The sequence below is a fragment of the Ictidomys tridecemlineatus genome, chromosome 12, assembly GCF_052094955.1.
Source record: "Ictidomys tridecemlineatus isolate mIctTri1 chromosome 12, mIctTri1.hap1, whole genome shotgun sequence".
Lineage (NCBI taxonomy): Eukaryota > Metazoa > Chordata > Mammalia > Rodentia > Sciuridae > Ictidomys > Ictidomys tridecemlineatus.
In genome coordinates this window covers 25,211,946-25,239,565 of record NC_135488.1, presented here as the reverse complement: position 1 = coordinate 25,239,565, position 27,620 = coordinate 25,211,946, and the positions used below count along the sequence as shown (strand labels likewise).

General features: G+C 39.9%; 1 pseudogene across 1 annotated transcript in view; it reads right to left on the bottom strand.

Moving 5' to 3' along the window:
- Window positions 1-27,620, bottom strand: part of LOC144369128 (mitotic checkpoint serine/threonine-protein kinase BUB1-like) — a 66,782-nt pseudogene that overhangs the window by 17,748 nt on the left and 21,414 nt on the right. The window contains exons 9-19 of the transcript XR_013428585.1: window positions 27,348-27,429; window positions 23,120-23,294; window positions 21,951-22,038; window positions 19,071-19,309; window positions 17,984-18,127; window positions 8,981-9,096; window positions 8,578-8,739; window positions 8,245-8,402; window positions 7,975-8,149; window positions 6,565-6,714; window positions 1,310-1,383 (exon numbers count right to left, since the gene is read on the bottom strand). The product of XR_013428585.1 is annotated as a mitotic checkpoint serine/threonine-protein kinase BUB1-like (transcript). The remainder of the gene's footprint in view (window positions 1-1,309; window positions 1,384-6,564; window positions 6,715-7,974; window positions 8,150-8,244; window positions 8,403-8,577; window positions 8,740-8,980; window positions 9,097-17,983; window positions 18,128-19,070; window positions 19,310-21,950; window positions 22,039-23,119; window positions 23,295-27,347; window positions 27,430-27,620) is intronic.

The following is a 27,620-nucleotide window of genomic DNA, read 5'->3' as shown; positions in this document are numbered from 1 at the left end:
TTTCCTGATGCCTGCCTGGAACAGGCCCCCTCCCCTTGGGCTCCTCCCACCCCTCTCCCTACACAGCATCCATCCCCCCCTTCTTGCCTATAAAACCCTACCCCGTCTTTGAGGTCTAGTTTTCTTTTACAAAACCTCCTGAGGCTCAAGGGCTAGAATTAACTTCCCTCTCCTCTGTGTTTCCCAAAGCGCTTGGAGACCCATATCCTCACAGCCTGCCTGATCAGAGTAATCCATAGCGCCCGCCCCACAGGGCCACTCTAAGGATTGAATAAACCAGGGACCCAAGGGCCTGTGCGTGGCTAGAGCATCCTAAGTAGAGAGCATTCTTATTATTTGCACCTGTGTTTCTTCCCCACTGACATACAAGTAAACCCTCATGCACTAGGAAGAAGTGGGCACGTAATGGATACCTCAGTTCATTCAGGAAGGTGACAAGCACTTTGTTATTCCTCCCAAAGCTCACCTTTATATCCTGAGAAAGCATGACACACAGCTGTGCATCACAGAACTGTGAAATGACAGACCCAAAGATATGTGGTGTGTCTCCCTGGAGGCAGGGAGGTCAGGAGGTCAGGAGGCCATGCTCACTTTCAGGCATTGTGCTGTAGTCAAGCAAGGATGCCTGCGGCACCCAGCAAGCTGCGGGCCTCACTCACAGCCAGTGCCCTCTCAAGGAACCCCCATTTGTGTTAAGATCTTTATTAGGAGAAGGGTAATTAGGGTGCAGTAACAAAGGGAGTTAGTTGAGGGAGGGAAGTAAACACTCAAGTAATGAAACCTGGGGGTGGAAGTAGGTGAACTACAGACAATTTGTATTATTAAAAGAACAGAGAGACATCTTGGATTCACTAGCATCCATCCCTGCGAGACTGACTCAGTGGTAGAAACCTTAACCTCATCCCAGTTCTGACAGTCCGGAGTGTACTGGTTCCCTAGGCGGCACCTTTCATTTCATCAGAGGAAAACACAACTGTCATTAGTGCAGTTGTAAGACTCCATTTCTGAAAAACACTTCACTTCCTAAATTTTATCTTCTTGTCTGCATTTTTCATCAAATGGGCATTTCCTAAAATTGAAATCCAATGAATAGGATGATTCATTGGAATTATAACCTTGGTGAGTCAGAAACACAAATAACTTTAATCAAAGTCCTCCTAGAACAGTAAAGAATCTAAGGGTTCACATGTGGCTCCATGTGCTCTGTGCTGAATGTGATGCTTCCACAGCCTCGTCTTAGGTCTTAACTGCTGGTCGCCTAGGAGGAAAGCAGGGTGTTTCCTGTTCTGCTACTCAGCACATTTCTTACCTGGGGAGAAAGGTCCAGGTTTTGGGCTTTTTGGGTTGCCACGTGGCCCTCACAGTGTGAATGTTGCTCAGGACCTGAAAGATTTTCCGATTTCAGATCAGGCTGTAGGAAGTTCTTTGAAACATCACCCTCTTAGTCCCAGATAATTACCAGTGGCTATATTGGTCAGGGCAGAGGGAGAGGAGGGGCTTCCATTTTTTATTTCATGCAGTTCTGTAAGATCTGGGTTTCTTTCTTCATCCAATATAGTATGCATCTAACTTTTCAAACAGTGAAAACAATGGTCCCAATACTTATTAATAAAACAATGAAGGAGCTGATAAAATAGATTCACATTTGTGCCCTTGTGACAGTAATAAACCACATCAAGTGAATACTCAATATCTGAGATATGCTTACTAGAAGAGGAAGTGACACTTTAGGTAGAAACCTCAGAAGCCTAGAGGACTAAAACAGAAGATCTAACACTTGTGTCATCAGAGTCCCAGAGGAGAGGAGTTTAAAAGGTACTGTAGGAAATAATGGCTGAAAAATCCCCAATTTCAGCCAAAGACAGAAACCGACAGATTTAAGAAGCTGAGCAAATTCCAAACAGGGGAGATCCAAAAGGATTTGTGCCAGGTACACCACACTTCTAAAGTAAACAGGAAAAAAAAAATACACTGAAGGTAGCAAGAGAGAAAAACAGCCAGGTTAAGCCAGGGGAATGACTCAGATGGCAGTGGGTGTCTCGGCAGAAACCAGAGGCCAGGAAGAGGTGGCACCACGGTGTTTAAGTGGTAGATGAAAAGAACTGTCAATCCAGAGTCCCACATCTAGTGGAAAGGTCCTTTAGGAAGGAAGGGAGACAGATACTCAGATAAAGCTAGTTTAAGAGAATCTGTCACCCTGAAGGGATGGTTAAAGGACACTCTCTGTACAGAAGAGACAAGCTAAAGAAGCAATCTTGGAACATCAGGAAGGAGATCAATGGGAACAGTAAAGATCTGATTAAATACTACTAATTTCTCAGTTGATGGTTAAAGCAAAAATTTTAAGACTGGATGATGTGGTTTCAGTGTATGTAGAGGAAATGTGCAAGTCAGTTGTGAGTGAATGAGGACAAAGAGAATTAGAGAGAGGGACAGTCTCTGCCTCTCTCCAACCAGAACGCTGCCTGTGGTCACTGTGATTAGCTGGGTGTATAAAATGACACCTACAGCAAGCACCCAGGAAGCCACCCAGAGAGACCACTCAACACCACGGATAATTCAGAATGGAGTTCTAAGAAACGAATAAACCACACGCAAGAAGGAGGAAAGAGAACAGAGGACAACAGGGAGAGAGAACAAAGCCGGGCTCCTTCCCAGCCCTAGAAAATAAAACAAAAAAGAAAAGCAGGCAGCAGACCCAGAGGCTTGAGGCTCCCCCCGACGCTGAAGGTGTGGGTGCACCTGCCCTGCGAGGACGGTGGGTGCTGGGAGGGCGTCCTGGATTGGCACTGCCCAGGCTCGACAACAGAGCTTTCCTTTGTAATAGGCTAGATTTGTTAAAGAAGCCTTCAAAGAGCAAATAATGCAATTTTCTAACTATTAAATGTGATGCAAAACTTCTCGATTTCGAACTCTGATAAAAATTAATTTCATAAATGAACTTCTAGGATCTGGATATAAAATGAATCCCATATTTTCTGTTATTAAAGTGAAATTCTAGTTTTTGTTTTCGGTTCTCACGTGAGAACAGGAGAGTACAGCAGGTCCTCTCTTCTTGGTCACTGCTGACACCTCCTGGCGCGTTTGCGGTGGTGCTTTTGTGCACAGTAGCCCTGTGGTCACCCTTACTCCAAGTTCAGGTGGAAGAAAACCACCAGGGCAGCGCCACACGCAGTCCTCCCCGAGGCCTCCCTACCTGTGTGCGTGTGACCATGGTCTATCCAGGGGTGGATGTCTGAGACCTACTGCCCGCTCCACACCTGCTCTCCCTCCACCCTCCACACTCAGCCCACCACCAATCCCGTTGATTCCCGCCTCCTGCATCTCCCCCGACCTGATCTCCACCCAAGCTGTAATCGTCATCACTCTTTTGGTTGCACTTATTATGCTCCATGTGTTGTTCTCCATGCTTTACTTATAATAACCCAGTTTGCTCACATTGATCCCAGGAGGTACAAGAGGAGGAGCCTGAGAGCAAGGTCAAGGTCCCATGTTGTGCAAATGCCAGCGCCAGGGGCAATCCTAAGCAAGCTGGATCCAGATTTTTGCTTCTTCAAGATGATGCCTATTGTCCTCTGCCTGCCATGCCAGGGCCCTGCCCCCAGTGGTCCACTTGAGTCCCCTCTGGCTGCCCTCTCCTCCCTTTAACTTACCTTTTCTATTTATTCTTCGGAGAGGAGCCAGAGATCTTTCTAGAACATGAATCTCATCATGTCACCTCCTTCAGTGCCCTCTGCTGTTTTTAGGACAGACTCGCACTGCTTCTCACACTGCCTGCCTTCCAGACACTCCCTGTCAGGATTCCACACTGGCGGCCACCCTGCTCCCCCCTGGAGTCCCCTCCCCAGAGGGCCTCTGCCTGCACATCCCATGGAGGCCTGGGGCTCCTCAGCTCAGGGGGTGAGGCTGTGAGGAGCTCTTCTGCGGCTCCCACCCACTCTGGGAACCCCTCTAACTAGGCTTTAGCTGACATCTACCAGACTGTCTGTTTCACTTCCACTTTGTGATTAGTACAAAATATTTTCTAATTTCCCTTTGACTCATTGATTATTTAGAAACCTGTTAATTTCCAAGCATTTGAAGACTTTGCCCACGGATCTTTCTGTTACTGATATCTAGCTTAATCTCATGTGCTCAAAGGCCATACGATACCTGGCTCTCAACTCTATTTTAGACTTGTTGGGGTTTATTTTCTGACCCAGGTCCACCTGTGTAGACTGGTGGATATTCCACATGCCCTTACAACATGCTTCTTACTGTTTAGAGGTGAAGTGCTGCTCAATACTGATCCTACCTAGTTTGTCAATAGGTTAATCAATTCCTAATATCCTTTCTCATCTTCTGTCTGCTTGTTCTATATTCCTAAGACAACAGTAGTGAAGTTTCCAATTATAATGGTGGCTTTTCCCATTTCTTTTTTCAGTTCCATCAATTTTTAGGTCATGTGTTTTGAAGCTCTAACATGGGGTGACTGGGTATGTATCTACTTTGTTTGACATTTTTTTTTTTAATGCACTGGGAGTTGAACCCAGGGCCTTGCAGATGCCAGGCAAGCACTCAACAACAGAGCCACATTCCCAGCCGGACATTAATATCTTGAATAGTGAACCCTCCTCCCTTTAACTTACCTTTTCTATTTAAGGTGGGCTTCTTGTATGGAGCATCTAAGTGGGTCTCTCACTGTAACTCTTACATTCCCCTAATAATGTATTACATGTTAGGTATATTTTTATATGCCTATTGGTTTCTCATGTTTTCTTTTTTGAAGGGCCTGTTCAAGTTTTTGCTCATTTAAAAAACTGAGTTATCTTTTTATTTCTTAGCATCCTTGACTTGTTCTTAATCTTAGACTAAAAAAAAAAAATTCTACATTTCACTGTCAATGAGAGAAATTCAGGTTTTTCTTGTTCTTTATAAATTTGAGGAAGTTCCCACCTGTTCCTAGTTTGTAGGGGATTTCTTAAAACTCGTGAATGGGCACTGGAATTTGTCAATGTTTTTTCTTTGTTTATTGAGATGTTCACATGATTTTTTCTTGTCTACTAATATGATGAAATAACATTACAATTTCGCATGTCCAATGCTGGATGCACAAGTGTGTACATCTGAACATGGGGAGAAATTCCAGCTGGTCGTGACCTACTGTCCTTTCTATAAATTGCTAGATCCAACTTGAGAATGTTGTTTAGGATTTTAGTTTCTATATCCATGAAGGATACTGGTCTTGTAATGTCATCATTTGGTGTCATGTTTTTCCTAGATTTAGGAAATACGTTAGGGAATGTTTTCTCCTATTCTTTGGAAGAGTTTGCATAAGATGGGTATTATTTCTTCCTTAAATGTTTGCGGGAAGTCACTAGAGTGAAGCCATAAGGACTTGGAGTTTTCATTGTAGGAAGTTTTTTAATTGAAGTTATAATTTCTTTAAAAGAGAAATTCAAATTTTCTATTTCTTCTTATGTCAGTTAAAGTAAATTATGGTTTTTTATAAAATTATCTATTTCATCAATGTTGTCAGATTTACTGGCATACAATTCCTTATAATATCCCTTATTGTCCTCAGTGTCTGCAGGATCAGTAATGATGTTTCTATTTCAATGGGAGATATTGATAATTTGTTTTTTGTTTTGTTTTTTTTATTTTGTACCAGGGATTGAACTCAACCACTGAGCTACATCCCCAGCCCTATTTTTTTTTTTTTTTTTTTTTTTTAGAGACAGGGTCTCACTGTATGGTTTAGCACCTCACTGTTGCTGAGGCTGGCTTTGAACTTGCGATTCTCCTATCTCAGCCTCCAGAGCTGCTGGGATTACAGGTGTGCATGTGCCACCTCGCCCGGCTTTCTTTCACTCTTTTTAGTCAGTCTTTCTGGGCATCTTTCAATTTTATTAACCTCTTCAAAGAATCAACCTTCATCTCCATTGATTTTCTCTTCTGTCCATCTGTTTTCTATTTCATTAATTTCTACTCTTTGTTATTTCCTTTTTTCTACATTCTTAGGTTTAACTCACTCTTCAATTTCTAGTCTCTTAAGTTCCCAGCTTAGATCACTGATTTTAAACCTTCCCTCTTTCTAGTATATGCAATTAAAGCTACGAATTTCTACCTAAGCACCACTTAAGCTACATCTCATGAAAGATACATTATTTTTTTAGAAGTCATTCAGACTATCATTTGGTATTAGGTAAAAAATGGTCTTTTAGGAATCAGGGAAGAGTTGAGCAGAAAAGGATTCCAGGAGACCTCACGGGAAATGGCGATGCTCCATATCTTGCCTGGGGAGCTGGATATACATTGCATTTTCAAAAATGCAATGCTCTATACTTAGACCTGAACTGTACACAACACTAGAAGACAGGTACCAGTCCCTCTCATAAGTGAAGAAATCTAAGGCCCAGATGGGTTAACTGTGTGTGTGTACCAACATCACACACTGAAGAGCCAGGGTTAACCTACTGCGGTACCACACACTCACACACACAGCGCACTCCACATTTAATGTGTGGTACCACACAAGGGCTTCTCCATCATCCTGTGTGAGATGGTTCAACTCAGTGAGCTTACCTTACTGCCATCAAACAGACAGAGGCAAACATGTCTGCTGAGCACCTGGATGCTCGTTCCTGGGAGAGGAATCATCTTACAGCTCCACAGGGTGAGGATCAAGGAAACACGACTTGGCCTTGACTTAATCTGAAAGAAAAACATAAAAACCTATTAATAGTGGTACAAATCCATTTCCAAAGCATCATTTGTAAAATACAGCTTAAGAAGATATACATAGAATACAAAAAGGAAAACTTTTACATGGATATACATACACAGAGTTTCAATAGTCTGTTCAAAATCAAACCCAGTTATTTCAGGTAAATATATTTGAAATATTTACATTTTTTTCTTAACTACTTAAAAACTTCAATGAAAGACTACTAGTACTAGCAGGTAAAATATATGACCTGACCCTCGAATCACTGTATTCTAGTCTCCAGGTCCATTCCCATACGATGTGTGGAATTGAAGACAGTTACCCTAGCATGACAACCAAGATACCTGGCATTAATGTCACCCAGCTACCTCCTCTTTGGCTTTGACATAGAATGTCATGTTTGGTCTGACTGTTCAAATCTATTTCACAGATAAAGGTCAGATTGTGAATACATAAACTGGCATTCTGTATTTTTATTTTTAAAGAACAGCTTCAATCAGCTAAACTTTACATTCTGCTTTATGATCACAAGCCTTTTCATTTAAATAATTTATATTGTTGCAAAAGATAAGATAATATCAATAATCTGTCACCTTTTTATTTAAGTAATGAGAGCTGGGTTTTTAGTTCCCGGGCACAAGTTCACGGCATTAACTGTGATCTGCTCAAGCACTGGTGCACCAAGCAGCCCCTCTGCCCAATCGCAATACAGCACCTCCTACTAAGGTGCCAGTTGATGCTCAGGGTGAGAGGATTAGGGGCACCAAGTTCTGCACCCCCCTTCCTACCACCCCGGCCAACACTGAGGGGTAAAGTCAAGGTAAATGGGAAGAGAGTGACATACTCCAATGCAGTTTATATCTGTTACAGGCACATATAAAGTAGAATTGGCAGACTTTCGTTCTGAAGGGTTCACAGATCATTAAATACCTTTCCTAGGGTCAAACTCAGAACATATCTGCTTTCCTTCTTGTGAATAATAAGAAAAGTGTACTCTTCAGGAACAGAATTTCATCCCTCCCTTCCCCTGAGCCTTAAGTCCCATCTCTCCTTTACTACCTTCTCTCCCTTTGAATGCTACAGAGTCAACCCAGGACCTCATGCTTACTGGGCAAGTGCCCTACTTCTAAGCCACGTTCCTGGCCCCCATCTCTTCTTCAACTGTGTCCAAGAGACCAGTTCAAACTAACAAGATTCCAAATTCATTTGGAAAATCTGGTAGGTACAACAGAGGAAAATTTTCCAAACCTCTTACTTTAGGTCCGTACCTGGTAGTTCCATGGTTTGTTACTGAGCATCTCAGTACACTGGAAGCCAGATGTTTGACATTTTGCTGTAAGGGCAGTTCCTTTTGGAAAAAGTTCCATATCTATACTCTGACCCAGGTCAATAAGTGCCAAACCAGTAGACAAATCGCCATCTTCATCGTTCTGTTCCAAAAACCTAGATTAAATACAATTCAGGACAGGAAATGAGCACAAATGACAAAGGGCTGCTAGATGTTCAGGAAAGAACCCTGTTCAGAGGTCCACACTTGCCTGTTTCCCAGTATGAAATTGTCTGGCTTAATGTCTCCGTGAATGATCTCACAGCTGTGGACGTGTTCAATCATGTAGAGCATCCTGATAGCAAAAGAGATGACGAGAGCCTGGGGCATCACTTTTTTGGGGGTATTTTTGTAGAGGTTAATGGCATTCTAGAAACAATGCAAATGGTATCCTGAGTTGGATGAGGATTAATGAAATTTCAAGTCAAGGACTTTGCCCCTGTTTAGCACTCCAACTAAAGCTCTAACCAGAAAATATATGGGTAAGGCACAAACCAGAAATGCACTTAAATTCATATCCATATTATAAAAACAGAACACTTACTAATAGTGTCCCATAGCTGTAGAGATCTCCTACCAAGATGCTCCCATTCTGGAATAAGTGGGCAAAATAGAATTTGATAAACATGTGGTGCACAGCTGGCTTTAGTCTCTCCATCAGCTGGGTACCAATGTAGAATTTCCAGAGGTTGGCAGACTTCTAGACCTACAAGCAAAACCAGGTATGTGTTATTTATATCCAGAGTCACATTCTGGAAAATAGTATCCTAATAAGGGACATGAGAAAGCAATGACATTATGATTTGTTCTGCAGAAAGCAATTCCAGATCCTCATAGTATTGTTTTATTTCTTAATTGCTCAATAAAAACATCACTGTCTTAAAGGAAAAAAAAAAGAGGCTGAAAATCATTTCTCTACAGTTCAAAAATGTATTTGCACCATTTACCTTTAGGACACATTTCTGTTTATTTTTGGTCTCATTCACATCTCCCTGGGTAGCTTCATAGACTTAGGCGAAGGCCCCTTCTCCAACAAGGTGATTGACGTAGACCAGTGAAGAACCTGGGAAGAGATAAATGTGTCAAAATGACAAATGGGCTCAAAATATTAAGGACTTTATCCAAATGAAGAATTTGTAAAATTTTCTTTGTACTTGAATTGCTTTCATAAATAAAAATGGCCACAGTTGCTTGGGAAATGTTTTACAGGCTTAGATGAAAGGAAGTAAATACCTGCAACAAGAGCCCCCTTACCAAGTTCAGGGCAGCCTGCGGGGGTCACTAAGGTGCGTGGGTTTGGGCACTCAGTGCCTCCCCATCAAGGTTCTCGCATTTTAAATTGAGCAGCACCTGTGCTGCCCATCTTGCAGGCAGATGACAGGAGAAATCCTCCCTGAAGTGATACATAAAGCTTTTTGAAATAAACACATTTTACAATAGGATAAAAATAAAAAAGACATCTTGACCAGGCTCCAATAGCTGGTGCTGCTCTCCAGGCTTTGCAACGCTGCTCAAGGGTGACAAGAAGAAGAGAGATGCCGGAAGGTCGGCCAAGAAAGGCAAGGGCCCAGTGAATAAATCTGGAGCAACGCTGAAAAGAAGAAGTGGTCCGAAGGCAAAGATTAGGGCAAGCTCAACATCTAGTCTTGTCTGACAAAGCTACTTATGACAAACTCTGTAAGGACGTTCCCAACTCCGAGCTTCTAAGCACAGCTGGGGTCTTCGAGGGATAAGGACTTGTGGTTCCTTGGCCAGGGCAGCCCTTCAGGAGCTCCTCAGTAAAGGACTTTTCAAACTGGTGTCAAAGCACAGAGCTCAAGTAATTTACACCAGAAATACTGAGATGGAGATGCCCCTGTTGCTGTGCAGATGCACTAGCAGGTCCAAGCAACTGTGCATTTGGAAAAATAAAACTTTATTAAAACAAAACAAAAAAATTAAAATAAAAAGGGCAAAATAAAATGATAGCAAACATTTGCAATAGACAATTTAAAATACTTAATTCAACTTTTAATTTTACATAGTTTTTGATTGATAGAAAAGTGGCCAAGAAAGCGGAGTTTCTGCATCCCACATGGCTCTTATGTCATAGACAAGGAACCAACCGAGGAGTGCTGCTGCTGCTGACTGAAATCCACACTTGCAGACTCACTAGTTTTTCTGTGTTTCAGGATACATTATATTTAGTCATTCTATCTCCATGGCTACTCCTAGCCTGTGACATGTCTCAGACTTTTCTTGTCTTTTTTTTTTTTAATTGACCTTGATAGTTCCAAAGAGTACTAGTCAGATGTCCTTCAAATTGGGTTTGTTTATATTTTCCTTGTGGTTACACTGGGGTTATTGATTTTGGAGAAAAAGACCATGGTGATGTTGCATTTGATTCTTAAAAATTCTAAAAATAATCCTCCCATTCAAAATCAAATATATATTTAAAAAAAAAAATCTGTGACTTCCAGTCTAGCACATAAGCAGCTTGAAAGCTGTCACTCCACTTTTATGGCAAGAAAGTAACTGGACAACTGAAATTCAACAGCTCTTCTTGAACTATTAAAAAACTGAGATCAGAGGGAAAACTGCTGCACCCAAAGTGGGGAGACGGAGAGGAAGACACAGAGATTCACAGCAGACACCACGCTGGAATTAGCAATGGGAAGGACAGTACTCCTCAGATTATCTAAGAAGATGACTCTCGGTTGTTTGGTGCACGTCTGCAATCTCAGCGACTAAGGAGGCAACTTAGTGAGACCCTGTCTCAAAATAAAAAATTAAAAGGACTGGGATGTGCTCAGTGATAAAATGCCCCTGAGTTTAATCCCTAGTATAAAAAGAAAGTCTCTAGGGAACCTTAAAGGCAACAGGGAAGACAACACAGCTTAACTTCTAGCCAGATAAAGGTTACACCAAAGCCTAACTATCTCAGTTCCATTTACACAGTCCATCAGGTCTGGCCAGCAACAAAATTGACAAGGCATATTAAAAGACAAAACACAGCTTGAGGAGGCAGAGCAAGCACTGGAAATGGGCAGAGATTTCAGCATTATCAGACCAGGATAGTTTTTAAAATTGTTATGAATGTGCTAAGGATTCTAACAGAAAAAGGAGACAATTTTCAAGAACAAATAGGTCAAATAAGCAGAAAGAAGCAAAAAGAAATGCTAGAAATAAAAAACCCACTCTGTGCCAGAAACCAAGAATGTCTTTTAGTAGACTGTACACGGCCAGGGAAAGAATCAGTGAGCTCCAGGACACCCTAAGAGAAAAACTGAAATGTAAATTGAAAAGAAAAAAGTGTGAGTTTTCAAAAATTCAAGACCAACACCAAACCACAGATCCTGGAATCTCAGAGAATACCAGGCAGGACAGATAGAAAAACCTACACCTAGGCACATCACAAAGAAAATGCAGAAAATCAAAGACAAAGAAAATTTTGAAAAATGCTACAAAATAGAAATAGCTATAAAAAGAGCTTACTTCCGGAAGAACAAGGATAAGTACATCAGATTTCTCCTTAGAAACCACACAAGCAAGAGTGTGCAGTACAACATTTAAAGGGCTGAAAGAGAAAAACCACCAGCTAGAATGCTCTACTTCATGAAACTATCCTTCAAAAGTGAAGGATAAAGACTTTCTTACACAAAAATGGAGGGAATCTGTCACTGGTAAACGTGCACTGTTCTTCAGAGAGAAGGAAGATAATATAGGCCAGAAACTTAGACTCAAAGAGTGTTAAGTAAAATACTTGATGTTTCTTATTCTAAATTATCTAACAAAAACCCATTTGTTCAAAACAACAGTGTCCACCTAGTGGTGGCATACCAGTGGATAAGTGAAACCAACAGCAGCAATGACAGAAGAGGTGGGCAGGAGGGAGGGAATGACACCCCTGCCGCATGGTGTGGGCCCTGCTGTGAGGGGGTGACGTGCTATCGGAAAGTGGACTTGGACTGGCTCTGAGTGTATATATACTGCACACTCTGCAGAATCCACTTGCAAATGTGACAAAGATAATATTATTGATATGCTGAGAGAGGAGACGCAACAGAATATGAAATAATTCAAAGCCAAAGAAGGCAGAGAGTGGGGGGAAAAAACCCACAAAGAACAAGTGTAATGACTAGAAAACTAACAAATGAAATATGAGTCCAGCTATATCAATAATCACTCAGAACACCAATGATCTTCACCCACCAATGAAAACACACACATTGAAAGTATAACGACAAATGCAGATTAACAGTTAATAAGATATAGGATGCTAACAGTTATCTCAAGAAAACAGAAATAGCTGTATTAATTCCATACAGCAGATTTCAGATCAAGGAAAATTAACAGGCATAAAAGGGGCATTACAGAATGAAAAAGGGGTTAATTCTCCAACAGGACATGTTGTGTATACATCTCATGAAAAGAATGTGAAAATATATGAGGCATGCATTGATAGAAATGCAAGCAAATCACTATTACACTTGGAGATTCCTATATCCTTCCATCAGAAATGGACCATTAAGGGGCTCAGGATGTGGCTCAACTGGTAGAGGGCTCGCCTGGCATGTGTGAGGCACTGGGTTCAATCCTCAGCACCATATAAAAATAAAAAAATAAATATATTGTGTAAAATATAAATATATTGTCCACCTAAAACTAAAAAATAAACATTAAAAAAAAAGAAATGGACCATTAAACAGAAAATTGGATCTGAATGACATTTACAGAATATATGACATTCTCACACTGACTTGGAACATTCACCAAGACGGACCACATTCTGTGCTGTAATATACACCCTCACAAATTTAAAAGAATAGAAATCATATAATGTCTGCTCTCAGACCACAGTGGAATTAAACTGGGGATCCATTAACGCAGACAGCTGGAAAGCCCCTACATCTTGGGAGATTAAACACACTTCTGAATAACACATGGATTGAAGAAGTCTCATGAAGGACTTAGAAAAGAAGAAAGAGTATATAACTAAAAATAACACATTTTAAAAAAGAATTGTTTACAAAAAAGTAAGAATAAAAATAACAAAAAAAAAGATACAAAATTAATGATTTAAGGTTCCACCTTAGGAACTTAAGAAAAAAGAACTAATTAAATGTAAACAAAAGAAAATATTATGAAAGAAATCAATAGAGAAAAATAAGAAAACTCCAAAAATTGTGTTTTTGAGAAGATTAATAAAATTGATAAACATCAAGTCAGGTAAGCTAAAAAAAAAAAAGACACAAATAATGAGAAATGAAAGGCTCATGGACGCTAAAGACATAATAAGAGAGTATTCAGAACATAATGTTCACAAGTGAGAAAAACTTAGATGAAATGAACCAATTCCTTGAAAGACAAAATCTATCAAAGCTCATAAAGAGAATTAGATAACTGGAATAGTTCTGCATCTATTAAGGAAATTGCATTAATAACTAATAACCTTCTAAAGCCGAAAGCACCAGGTTCAGATGCACTCACTGACAGATTCTATCAAATCTGTAAGGAAGAAATTATAGAGATTCTCTATAATCTCTACCAGAAAATAGTGGTAGAGTATACTTCCTAATTCATTCTATGAGGTCAGCATTTCCAGGTTACCAAAACCAGATGGAGATATTATAGGAAACACTACAGACAAATACTTCTCATGAATGTAAAAATCTTAACAAAACATTAGCAAGTAAAATCCAACAATGTATACAGTAAGTTATATACCACGACTGTCTTAGTCTGATTTCTGCTGCTATAACAGAATATTATGAACTGGATAAATTATAAAGAAAAGAGATTTATTTGGCTCATAGTTCCAAAAGCTGACAAGTCCAAGATTGAGGGGCTAGAACTGGTGAGGATCTTCATCGTCCATCCTAAGATGGTAGGAGCATCACATGGTGAGGGTGAGGCGGGAGATGGCCTGCCAGAACCCCCATTACAACTAACCCACCCAGCAACAATGGCCTCAGTTCAATCGTAAGGGTATGCCTTCATGGCTTAATCAACTCTTAAAGATCCCACCTCTTAAACTGTGACAATAGCAATTAAATTTAAACATGACATCTGAAGGGGACATTCAAACCATAGCAATGATCCAAGAAACACAAGGATAGCTCAACATCTGAAAATCAGTTAACCTGACCCATCATACCAACAGGCTAAGAATAATCACATAATATAATCACATGATCATATTAACATATGCAGGAAAAACATTTGATAAAATCCAACATCCGTTCATAACAATTCTGAGCAAACTAGCAACAGAGAAACTTCAACTTGATAAAGAACATGTACAAAACCTATAGCCAGCATTAGACCTGATGGTGATACACTACATAGATGCAGCCCCAAGGTCAGGAATGAGGTGAGGATGTCTCTTATCATTTCTATTCAGCATTGTACTAGAATTCCCACCTAGTGCAATAAGACATTTATTTATTTAATTTTTTTTAAAAGAAAGAGTGTGAGAGAGAGAGACAGAGAGAGAATTTTTAATATTTATTTATTTATTTTTTTTAGTTTTTCGGTGGTCACAACATCTTTGTATGTGGTGCTGAGGATTGAACCCGGGTCACACGCATGCCAGGTGAGCACGCTACCGCTTGAGCCACATCCCCAGCCCAGCAATAAGACATTTTAAAAAAATAAGTATACAGATTGGAAAAGGAAGAAATAAAACTATCTTTCTTTATAGATGACAGGACTATCTAAAGAATCAACACTAACAAAATCTCCTGGAACTATTAGTGGATACAGAAAGCTTATAGGACACAAAGCAGATATATAAAATACAATTACTTCCCTATGTTCCTGAAATACACAATTAGAATGAGAAATTAAAAAACAAAGAATACTTAGGTAATAATATATATTATGTACCAGATCTATATGAGAAAACCTAAACTCTGATGAAAGATCAAGGAGATTTAATTGGAGAGATTTCCATGTACAGGGATAAGATTCAATTTTGTCAAGATGTCATCTCTTCCCAATTTGACTAAATGCAATCTCAATAAAAATCTAGAAGTTATTTTGTGAACACCAACAAACTGATTCTAAAGTTTATATGGAAAGGCAAAAGACCCAGAAAGTCAACACAATATTGAGATGGAAGAAGGAAGTAAAGGGCTGACTTCATCCCACTCTGAGACTGACCATAACCCTGTGGTGCTGGCAAGAGACAAGCAAACCCATGGAAAAGAGCTGAGTCCAGAACAGAACCACACAGACTTAGAACTGCTCTTGGGCAAAGGATCAAACATGAGAAACAGTGTCTTCAGTAAGTGGTGCCAAGCATTCAGACATGCACAAGTGACAATGAAACTAGACACACACCTTATACCTTGCACAAAGGTTAACTCAAAATGGAGCATAGACCGAAACGGAAAAAATAAAACTATAAAACTTCTAGAAAAGATTACAGAAGACTATTTAAGTTTCCACTGGTGCAATGAGTTTTTCGATGTAACACCAAAAGCATGACCTGTAGGGGAAAAAAAAACCTGATAAACTGGACTTCATTAATATTAAAACTTCTGTGCTTTAAAAGACACAATTTAAAAAAAAATAGAAAGACAAACCAGACTGGGAGAAAATCTTTGCAAAACAAGTATCTAATAAAGAACTGCTATCTAAACTATTTGAGAAATTCTTGATATTTAACAATATGACAATTAAAGAATGGGCAAAAGATCTGAACACATAGCTCATTAAAAGTATGCAGACAGCAAGTAAACACATGAAAAAATGTTCACTCTCACTGGTGAACATCACTGTTGTCACCCTGAAATAGTGAGACACTATTGCACACCTACCAGAAGGGTAAAAACAACAGCAAAAGCTGCGAGGGTGTAGCAGGGAGTTCTTGCTCACTGCTGATAAAGACACAGATGGTATGGCCACACTAGCAGAGCTTGGCACTTTCTCATATAAGCAAACACTCAGCCCTCTGTATATGAGGATCTAAACTTTTTTTTTTTTTTAAAGAGAGAGAGAGAGAGAATTTTTTTAATATTTATTTTTTTAGTTTTTGGCGGACACAACATCTTTGTTTATATGTGGTGCTGAGGATTGAACCCGGGCCGCATGCGTGCCAGGTGAGCGCACTACCGCTTGAGCCACATCCCCAGTCCCCAAATCTATAAACTTAACCAACTATAGATTGAATATGTACAAATATTTTTAAATCATTATTCCTTAAATAATAGAGCATATCAACTACTTACTCTGTACAAAGTATTGTAAGTAACCTCAAAATTATTTAAAGTATATGTTAAGTTATATGCACGGCTACCCATTTTATATGAGAAACTTGAGCATCATGGACTTTGGCACCCACTGGGTTCCTAGAGCTAGCCTGTGCAGACCTGAGGGATGAGTGTATATTCATGCCTCGAAATCCAACAATCACACTCCTTGGTATTTACTTCAATGGGTTAAAAATACGTCCATAGAAAAACCTACATACAATGTTTAAAGCAACTTTATTCATAATTGCCAAAAGTTGGAAGCAATGAGGTGGCCTTTAGTAGGTAAATGGGTAAATGAGCTGTGGGGTACAGGGCCATCCAGACGGTGGGGACTATTCAGTGATTCAAAAAAAGCTAGCAAGCCATGAAAAGGCAAAGAGGAGCCTTAAATTCTGTTGCTAAGTGTCAGGAAATGGCCTGATGGGCTACAAACTGTAATTTCAAACACATGACATTCTAGAAAAGGCCAACTGTGGAATAAAGGGCCCATTCAGTGTCTGCCAGGGCTTCTGGGGTGCAGAGGAAGGGGAGAAGGGGAAAGCACAGGAGACTCAAGGCAGGCCAATTATTCTGAAGTGCCCTGCAGCGAGGAGATCTGCCAAGCGTTCCAAACCCCAGAACGCACAGTACAGGGAACCTCGAAGGAAATCGTGGACTTTGGCCACATACCGGTACTGGCTTATCACTGTCACAATCAGCAGGCACACTTATTCAAGACGCTAACAGAGGATCTGGGAGGGGCAGGGAGGTAGGCATGGGGAACTCTGATGGCCCCTCAATTGTTCTGAAGGCCTACTGCGGCTCTATGTGTGAAAAGCCTTGCTCTCGCCTTATCCACAACCACCCACTTTCCCACTCCCACTAAGCCAACTATTTTAGTTTTGAGTATTCTTCAAGAGTTTTCCAGAAATATTATCAAATGAGTATATAATACTATCCCTCTTCTTAAGAAACATGTAACACACACTGTCCATACAGAATTAGTTTCCATTCTGCCAAGTGTGGTGGTGCATATTGTAATCCCAGCTACTTAGGAGGCTGAGGCAGGGGGATCACAAGTTTGACACTGGATTGAGCAATGTAGGGATACGTTGTCTCAAGATAAAATAAAAAAGGCCAAAGATGTAGCTCAGTAGTAGTCCTTGCATAGCACGTGTGAGGTCCTGGGTTCAAGCACCAGTACTAAAAAAAAAAAAAAAAAAAAAAAAACCAAGTTTCCATTTGGATGATAAAAACTTATAATAAGATGGTGGTGACAGTTGCACATGTGCTTATTATCAACGTCCTTAGTGCCTCAGTATATTGAAAAGTGGTCAGAATGGAAAAAAAAATCCTCATTTTGTTATCAATGCCTGTTTTTGACTATAAAATCTGTAAGAAATTCTTAAATAGTCTAACTGCATTTTTAAAATTTTGCAGTTCTGGAGATCAAACCCGCAGCCTCACACATGCCAGGTTAGTGCTCTGCTGCTGAGCTTCCCCAGCCTAAGCACGTGCATTTTTACTTTGATAGAGATCTCCGACTTAAATGGGTTCCAGTCCAACAGCACTCATGGTTCTATAGCCATGGATTAACAAGATTTCTCAATACTGTAGCTGTAACTCTTTACTGGGGCTGGGGGACAGGAGGAGAATCTCACATACACATGAATCACCATCAACGTTCCATGGATGAACAAGAATTCAAAGCTATATCACCCATAAAGTTCTTACCCAATTGAAATTCAGTCTTGGGCTTGATGGACGGAAGTTTACACTGCCACTCAAAAGTATTTGGATAGGAACTCACTGGTTTAGGAAGCCCAGACAGAAGTTTGAGAATCAACTTATCATCCCACGGATTCTCAATAGTGAAGTCTTAAAGGAACAGGAATAAGAAAAGAAACATGAGTTCAGTATTCAAAGATTTTACTTAATAAATTTTAGATAAAGCAAGTGGAGACATTCATTCATTAATTAAGCTTTCAAAAGTCTCATCCTTTAGAGAGCATTGATTCAAGTAATAGAGAATTGTTTCCAAAAGTCAGAACTGGGAGTTGTGCAGTTGACCATCTGCCATTTTGGATTTGAAAGTTTAAATCAACATTCAGGGTGACAAAGGGATATCATCTGCATCTCACTCCGCTCACCTAAAATGCTAGGTCCTGCCTTTAGCAGTGATGGCTGCACATTTAAGGCACAGATGGGGTTGGTTAGTGACCTCAAATGTGCTCAGACAGATACACGGTCTTTAACTGCTTGCCCACTCATACCCACAAAACACAATTTGCACATGAGTTGTACTTTGGTCTAAGATAGAAAACAATTTCTAAAGGGAAGATGAAGGTTTCTCTCCAACTTAGAATAATAACGTATTCTTATTAGTGGCAATTATGAAAGGACTGCTAGGGTAGAACCTAGCCTTGTCCCCTAGCCACTCTATCTCTGGTCCATATTCTCTACCAGTAGGTTAGACTGTCTGGGTGACAAGGGGTAGTAGGAGGGATCTCTTTAATCTTGACCCTCTGTTGACTTTTCTGTAAAGTGGGGAAAACAGCATTAGATTAAATGCCTGACACACAGTAGGCCCTTGAATTCCAATTCCCTCTTCCAACAGTACTTAACTTGAAATCTAAAATTAAAATGGATCGATTTGCCCTTCAAGTACATTCCTGCTGGACTGCACTTCAGTACAGTGAGAAGTGTCTGACTGTAGGTTCTACTCAATGGCACACGGGTCCCCCTCTGAGTTCTTCCACAGAACAGCTCTTCCTATGCTGTGGTCCTAATGGCATGACTAAGCCTGAGCCTCTGTGCACACCTGGAGCACTGACATCCCCATGGGGACCCATCTGCATCCGGTCTTCTTGGGGCCTGGCACTGGCATCGGACAGGTCCTCCACAACGGCACGGTCAGTGTCTGTGAGTTTACAAGCTTCAAGGCCCCGTACAGCTTCCTGGGTAAGTGCAGCACCCGGGGCAGGCTGGCTGAAATGGTGCAAGGATGCCAAAGAGAGGTCTCTGGGGCATGTGCCTTCTGGGCTCTTCTCTTGAATTGAACTGGATGTGAAGAAAATTATAGAGAAAATCAAAACACCCTATTATTAGAAGCCTAATGGACTTGATCACACAAAAGTTCTACAACAGAGTTTCCTTTTCATTCTAGGAATGTCACTTCAAATATGCTGCACAGCTTGAGTTGATTAAATCATTTTCTTACACAACTATAGGCAAATACAAAGCTAGTCCAATATTAATAGAAATAAAAATCAAAGACATGATGATATACTAGATAAATGGGGGTGGTGATATGCTTGGTATTATTTAGCAGGGAATGTCGAGAGAAAGGGTATCTCAGCAGCACTGCTATGATCAAGACTGGATATCTAACTTCTTTCTAAAAATGACTTCTTTTATAACATTCAGACAACAAAAAAATGTCAACCACAATCTAACAAAATCCTACACATTTCCATACATATGGGTGTGTGTATATACATGCATACACAGCTGATTCCCATTCATAGGTTTCAGATTTGTGAATGCACCTATGTGTTAAAATTTACGTAAACATCCAGATCAACATTCTATAATTTTCAGTCATTTGCAGACTTTAGAGAAATGAAAAATCTGGGTGCGTGTTCCCAGGCCAGGTGGAGCAAGGTGAAGCCTACAGCTTATGCTCCTCACTGCCCTGCTTGGAGTCTAATGCCATGGTTTTTGCATTTCTGTGCTTTTTGTTGGGATTTCAGGTGTTTTGCTGAAGTGTGTCTATTGTTCCTAAACATAGAAGGCTCTGAGATGCCTTACAGAGAAAACAGGTAAGCCTCATCCAGGCACAAGTGCAATGTAAGTCATGAGTAATATGTGTTAAATAAGGTGACTTTAAACAAACATGGCAACAGGATAAGCATGTATTTCCCCTGGACAAGTGTCCAGTATACACTACAAGGAACAATGAGAATCAATCATGTATATCTCTACACCCACATTTAACCCTTACATCTATACATATACATCACAAATAAATATGTCCCTTTCTCAACTGCAACAATTTCTTAGTATTCCCTAGTTTCCCAAGACCATGATAGTTCAAATAGTACTGGCCACTATTTGGCTTCTCAAATAGACACTAGGGGTACCTTACCTGTACATTGAAAAATTGTTTCCATACCTTATACTACCGATACTGGTAACATGGGTATCCAAATTACTGTCAATGCATAAATGATTAACAAAATCTTTCTCTCTTGTCCATAAGAATCTGAGTCTGTTAACTGTTAGCTCTTTTCCCCTAAAAACTTACTCTGTCACCATTGGTTATGGTTAAAAATAACCCTCACTGGTTAACTGTATCTGGAGTAGAATTACAAATATCTGCTAGGAACCCATAGTTTCAGTTATTCATTTTTCAGAAAAAAAAAAATGAATTAGCATAAGCATGTAGAAAATGGTTAACTCACCAATAATAAAATAATGCAAATTCAATAAATTTTGGTTTTTAATTGAAATTGTGCCCAGTGGGTTTTCTCATGGGCACCCTGGGACCTGATGGAGGTGTTGCATAAGGCTCTTAAGCGAGGATCCTGCACTTGGTTCATGTGAGCCTTGCTTCCTTGCAACTGAACTGTCACATGGGGCCAAAGACAACAGTTCCTTGGGTAGGATGCACCCAGCCAGCAACTGGGATTTCTGCCCTATGTACTTCTAAGTTAATCTTACATCAAGGATGGCTTATGGCATTCTTGTGAGTCAAAGGTCTGGCTGGGCTTAGCCACTCCTGATGGCTCTTGTTATCAAAAACCTCATTCAACTGTGACCCAAATAAACAAATGATTGGATAAAAGATGTGAACAGAAATTACTTAAGAAAAAAAAATAAATGAACCTAAACATATAGAAAGTGATTAACATCAATAATAAAATTAATGCAAATTCAATATATTTTTGCTTTTTAATTGAACTTGTGCCTTGTGGGTTTCTAATAGGAGGCAGTGAGAAGAAGGGGTCAGCACTCAGACAAATACAGGTTCACACTCCAATTCTGTAAATTTGCAGCCTTATGACTTTAAGTCAATAATTTATCTGAGACTCAATTTCCTTATCTATAATGGAAAAAGAAAGAATAGTCCCCACAACTCAGTTATTATAAGGGCTAACTGAAAGACAGAGTCCAGGAAAAGCGTAAGTACTGTGTCTAGAATAAAATAGTTACCCAGAAGATGGCAGCCTTGGTTAGGATCTCTGAGGTTTACAGCCTGCGCAGACATGGTGGGGTTTACGGTGCCGAGTCTACCTTTACTGCTTATTCCTTAGGAGGCTTAAGTACCTTCTCTTCTCTTTAAAGGAAGTCATCAATTTTCTCAATTTTACTGGGTATGAAAAGCAATTCTGTGTTTGCCCAGTTCTGCAACAGTCTTCACATGGCAGGGTCTCTTTTTGGTAAAAGGCTTTCCAGTTCTAATCCCCAAATGAGTACAAGTCAGTTGCAGACTCTGTCACCCTAGCTGCTTCTCTCACTGTCCTGATACTAAGAGGGGGGCTCATTACTGGGCTTAGAGGACCTTCTGACTACAAGCTGCCAATTGTTAAGCACTTTATGAGTTGTTTAGGATGGGATTAGGCATTCTCTTACATCTGGAAAAGGAAAGCTCATGGAAAGCTCAAGTGGAAATGCAGAGAAGGGCACAACTGCAAGTTACCTGAACTTTCTGTCTCTCAAGGGCTCCACCACATTCTCAACACAAGAACTCAACGGCACATGGGTGCACTGCGTTGCTATCATGCTTTCTGAAATACACAAAAACGAGAGACACAAACATTTCATGCATGTATATGCACGCGCATACCATTTGACATGGTTACAATTCTAGAATTCCTTTATATGATGACTTTCATTATAATTTCAAAATAGTGTTCCATGGCAAAGTGCGATAAGATACGGAAAATCAAGATCACTCAACCCTCTCGTACAGGGGAGCACTTCAGTTTTGACATCTGATCTATAATGATCCTTCAAGAACAAAGAGTCCAGAGAGCAGCAGGTCCACTCCAGACAGGATGACCACACAGGTGGTCACTGGCATGGGTGACAGGTCACAGCCAGGTTCAGGAGATTAGTGAAGTGAAATTCCTTGGCAGTTATTTCATTATTGCTTTTAAGAAGTACCAGCAGTGACAGAGTTTGGCTGGTAAATTGGTAGTCACTGAAATGGTACCAAAGTCCCAGATCTCATAATATTTATACTGTAGGTTGGTAATAAAAAACTAATAATTATCTGTGCTCAATGTAATGCCACATATCAGGGTTCAATTCAGAGATATATATTTCTTTTATATAGGGTGCTATATTTGGGATGCAGTAGAAATAAAAGACTATTTGTGAGTTTTGTCATTATTCCCTTGAAGCAAAACACTAAAAAACAAAATTATTTTATGTGTAATGTATCCTTGGCTGCATGTCTGAAATAATAAAAATTTATAGAAATGTATCAAGGACCAAAATTGGCTATTTTTTTTATTCATTAAAAACCATGTTTAGTATTTTTAGCATTCAAATAATTATCTGTAGTGCTCCTCTCTTGACTTTTGAAAAACATAATCATACTCCTGTACAAATGGTTTGGACTTTGTATATTTGCCTTTATATGCTTCTATAAGTTTCCCCCATTTCTACCTATGATCTGTTATTAAATTTTCAAAATATGTGGACTTTATGAAGTTAGTATGCCAAAGAAAAAAACAATGGATTCCAAGCCCCTTTATGGTTTTCGAACGTCCCCCTTAGAATTTTCAAGAACACTATAATAGTAATGAACCAACTAATACTAATGTTTGTAGAAGACAGACACTGAAAAAGTATGTCGCATACCTTTATCTTCCAGATTGTTCACTGCGTCTGCTGGAAGCTTGTGGAAGGGGGTAGATGCAAGCTGGGCAGCAGAGGTGAAGTCCCCTGTGCTCTTAGGACTGGGTGCCAGGGTTCTGTTGCAGCGAATACCCCAGACGGTTGAATCATCCAAAAACTCTTCAGAATGAGGCACTTCCTACAACAAAGGAGGAGCTGAAAAATAATCGCCATCTTCTTGTTTTGTCTGTGAAATTTAGACATTAAGACTTCAAGCTGGGTGCAGTGGTACAGAATGTATCCCTGCCATTCAGGAGCCTGAAGTGAGAGGATCACGTGAAGTTTGAGACCAGTCTGAGCACCACAGCGAGATTTTGTCCCCAAAAAACATTTTACCCCTCATCTTTAATACATCTCAGTGGAACTACAACACAAGGGTCACATTTTTTATTTTAATTCTACATTTTTCTTTAAATTTGAAAAAAAAATTCCAGGTTTATAGAAAGATTACAAAGGTGGCACAGTCTCATATAACCTTCATTAAGCTCCCACTAGTGTCAATTTCTTCTAGATCCTGGCACATTTCAAAAAGTTAAACACCACTTGTAGCTATCAGTCCTTATCTGGATTTCACAAGTCCCCTCCAATATCCCTTGGCTGTCCCGGATCCAGTCCAGGATGGCATGTGGACTGTCCTGTTGACTTTGTCTCCTCTAGTTTATGACCATCTATCAGTCCTTCCTACTCTTTCCTTGCACTGAAATTTGTGAACACTAGTCAGGAACTGTGCAGAATGTCCCCCTAATTTGGGCTCATTTTCTCACATGTAGATTAGAATTATAGGTTTTGGGGAAAACTTGGGGTAAAGGACCTTCTCATTATACAGTGGGGATGCATGCTAGCTAGCCACAAGGCTTGTTCCTGGTGAGGTTAAACCCAATCACTGAGAAGGCATTTGTGAGGTTTCCTCACGGGAAACCATTTTTCCCATTCTCTATTTGTTAGAGAATGGGAAAAATGTCTTACCCAAACTCAAGGGAGGTAAATTAAACTCCACCTTCTAGGATGTCATTAAAGCATTTGTGGACAAATGTTAAACCACCGCAGAATCAACAGTGGTGAGATATTTGGGAGCTCCAGAAGTGCCTGTTTCTTCCTGAAGTTTTACTCACCAATGTCTGTTCCTTAGTGGATCTTGCCTATAGCATTTATTTTATTGGGACTCTAATGATGCCTTCCACATCACTTGGAATTCTTCTCTAAGGAAGAATCATCCTTTGCTCCCTTTTATTTATATCAATATCTGTTTTATTTCTTGGGTGATAATTCAATATTACTTTATTCTACTTATTGTTCAAATTTTTCTAGGTTTAGCCATTGGCTCATTCAGGTTGGCATCTATATTCTTTTGATATGCCACATCTTTCTTGGTTTTCTTATAGGAAAAAACAAAACCCAAAATCCTTCCTTAATTTTCTAGCACAATATGCTCCAGACTTATCTTGTATTTTTCTTGCCCCAGCCCCTAGAATCAGGCACTTCTCCAAGAATAGAATTACGGGTCAAGTTTTTTAGAGTCTGTAGGGAAAGACAAATTGCTGAGTCAGGTCCATAGCTCATGACCCCCTTTGGTTGCCCTTACAATGCCACCCATGGTTTTTATTTTTTTAATTTGTTTAGATACGCATGACAGTAGACCGTATTTTGACATATTATACATACATGGTGTATAACGTAGGATTCTATTCCTGTGGTTGTTCATGATGTGGAGTTATACTGGTTGTGTATTCATATATGAACACAGAAAAGTTATATCGGATTCATTCTGTTGTCTTCTCTACTTCCATCCCTTCCCTTCATTACATCCCTTTCCTTCAATCCAATGAACTTCTGTTTGCCTCCCACCTTTATTGTGTATTAGCATCCACATATTGTAAGGGTCCGGCGAAACGTCGGAGTAAGAGACCGCAAGAGACTGTCTTATGCAAAAGCAGAAGGGTGGGTTTATTTGGAGACCAGCATGCTAGGGCTCTCTCTATAGCAAAAAGAGATAGAGCCCTGAGAACAGCTTGAGCAGAGCTTATATACTTTCCTTGGAGAGGGCAGCGAGAGAAGTTACATTTTGTAGTTTGGCAGTTGGGGACAGCTCATTCTGGGAACAAGATTAGCAGACAGTCCACAGTTAGGGACAGCACATTCTGAGAACAAGATTAGCAAACAGTCCTTAAAATTTCAACAGTGTTTTGTTAAGCATATAGAGAAACGGAATGACAAGTACCTTTTTTATTAACCTTTCAATATCAGAGAGAATATTTGGCCTTGTTTTTTTGGGATCGGCTTATTTCACTTAACATGATAGCTTCTAGTTCCATCCATTTACCAGCAAATGCCATAATTTCATTCTTCTTTATACCTGAGTAATGTTCCATTGTGTAAATATACCACATTTTCTTTATCCATTCACCCGTTGAAGGGCACTTAGGTTGGTTCCATAGCCTAGCTATTGTGAACTGATGTGGCTGTGTCACTGTAGTACTGTTTTTAAGTCCTTTGGGTATAAACTAAGGAATGGGATAACTGGGCCAAATGGTAGTTTAATTCAAAGTTTTCTAAGGGATCTCCACATTGCTTTCCAGAGTGGTTGCACCAATTTGCAGTCCCATAAGGAATGGATGTAGACCTTTTCCCTCACATCCTTGTCAACATTTATTGTTACTTGTATTCTTGATAATTGCTATTCTGACTAAAGTGAGATGGAATCTCAGTGTAGTTTTAATTTGCATTTCTCTAATTGCTGCAGATGTTGAGTGTTTTTCCATATATGATTTGACCTTTCGTATTTCTTCTTCAGTGAAGTGCCTGTTGTGTTCCTTTAACTATTTACTGTTGGGTTATTTCATTTTTTGGTGTTATGTTTTTTGGGTTTTCTTTGCATATGCTGGAGAAATGCTCTACCTGAGTGGCAGATGAAGAAGATTTTCTCTTATTCTGTAGGGGAGAGAATTCTCCCTCTCTCCATGTTTTCAATTGTTTACTTTGCTAAACTTCTTAGTTTGGCACCATCTCATTTATTGATTCTTGATTTTGCTTCATGCATTTTAGTTGGTTCCTAAGTGAACATGATGAAGAGTTGGGCCTACATTTTCTTCTAGTAGATATGAGTTCAATTTCATTCTGCTCTAGATGGATTTCCAGTTTTCTTCTAGTAGATATGAGTTCAATTTCATTCTGCTCTAGATGGATTTCCAGTTTTCCCAGCACCATTTGTTAAGACGCTATCTTTTCTTCAATGTATGCTTATGGTGCCTTTATCTAGTATGAGATAACTGTACTTATGTGGGTTTGGTTCTCACACATAATTTTTATATCTTCTGCATTGTCTTCATAAAATCCACCATCTCTTCCAATGGAGGCGAAACTGGCAGATTGCTTCTTCAGATGATATAAGATAAAGTACTGGCTTATGTTTAGCATCAGGATATATGGAAAATGCATTGTGGGTTTGGTAAAAGTAATAGTTCAACAAAATGTACCTTTAAAGTGATGGCACTATGTCTGCAATTCACTTCATTATTTGTGAAAATTTTAAGCTCAATAGATCATCAGAGGGATTAGGGAGCCAGGCAATAGTTCATCCAAACAACCCCCCAAGGGACTACAAATAGGAGCCAGGACTTGGTGTCCTAGTGAGGTGCTTGGTGAGCCAGTGGCTCTCAATGGTGCCTCACTGCCATGGGGTCAGGCAGGGGCTGGGGATCGAGCACACTGTGGGTATACTTAGGACCAGGGTGGAAGTCAATGAGGACGGACACAAAGGCCACCGTAGTGGAATGCAGTGGGCTACTGGGCAGTGAAGGGTGCCTGCTGAGCTGTGCTGAGGATGGTTCATCTCAGTTGGATTCAGATTTGTTGGGTTTCTCACTGATATTCCACTTAGGCCTCACTTCCTCCGTCTAGGAAAAACAAATATCCCCAGGTGGCTTGTTCTTACTAGAGGGAAGGCTCTTTGAGGGCAAGGATCATATCAAATACATTTTTATTTCCTATACATATTAGATATCTGGCACATCACAGGTATTCAAATAATTGTCAAACAATATTCTAGCAATATTAGAACAATAACAAGTATTCTAATAAGTAGAATAACGATTTTCTACTTCGCACAATATATTGTGGTTTTATAGACATCACACCATTTGAGTGGCATAATCACTTGGCAGATCTGTGTCAGATGAAGTAGAGATTGGCTTACGTTTGGTTTTGAAGGAAGTCTGTTGCTAGAGCGTTCTCCAAAGGTCCTGGCTCCTGTGGGCTTGTTTTTAGGCTGTGGTAACCTAAAGAAAAGATTTATAAAATCAAAAACAGCAAAATATGGTGATGAAATAAATGCTACCACTTGATCTAATGTTAGAAAGATTCTCCCCTCATTTATTAAGGGGTTTCTTACTATTGCACTTCCAGAAAAAGTGAACTGACTATGTAAATATAAGTTGACTAACAGTTACCAAAGAGGGTAGAAAATGCA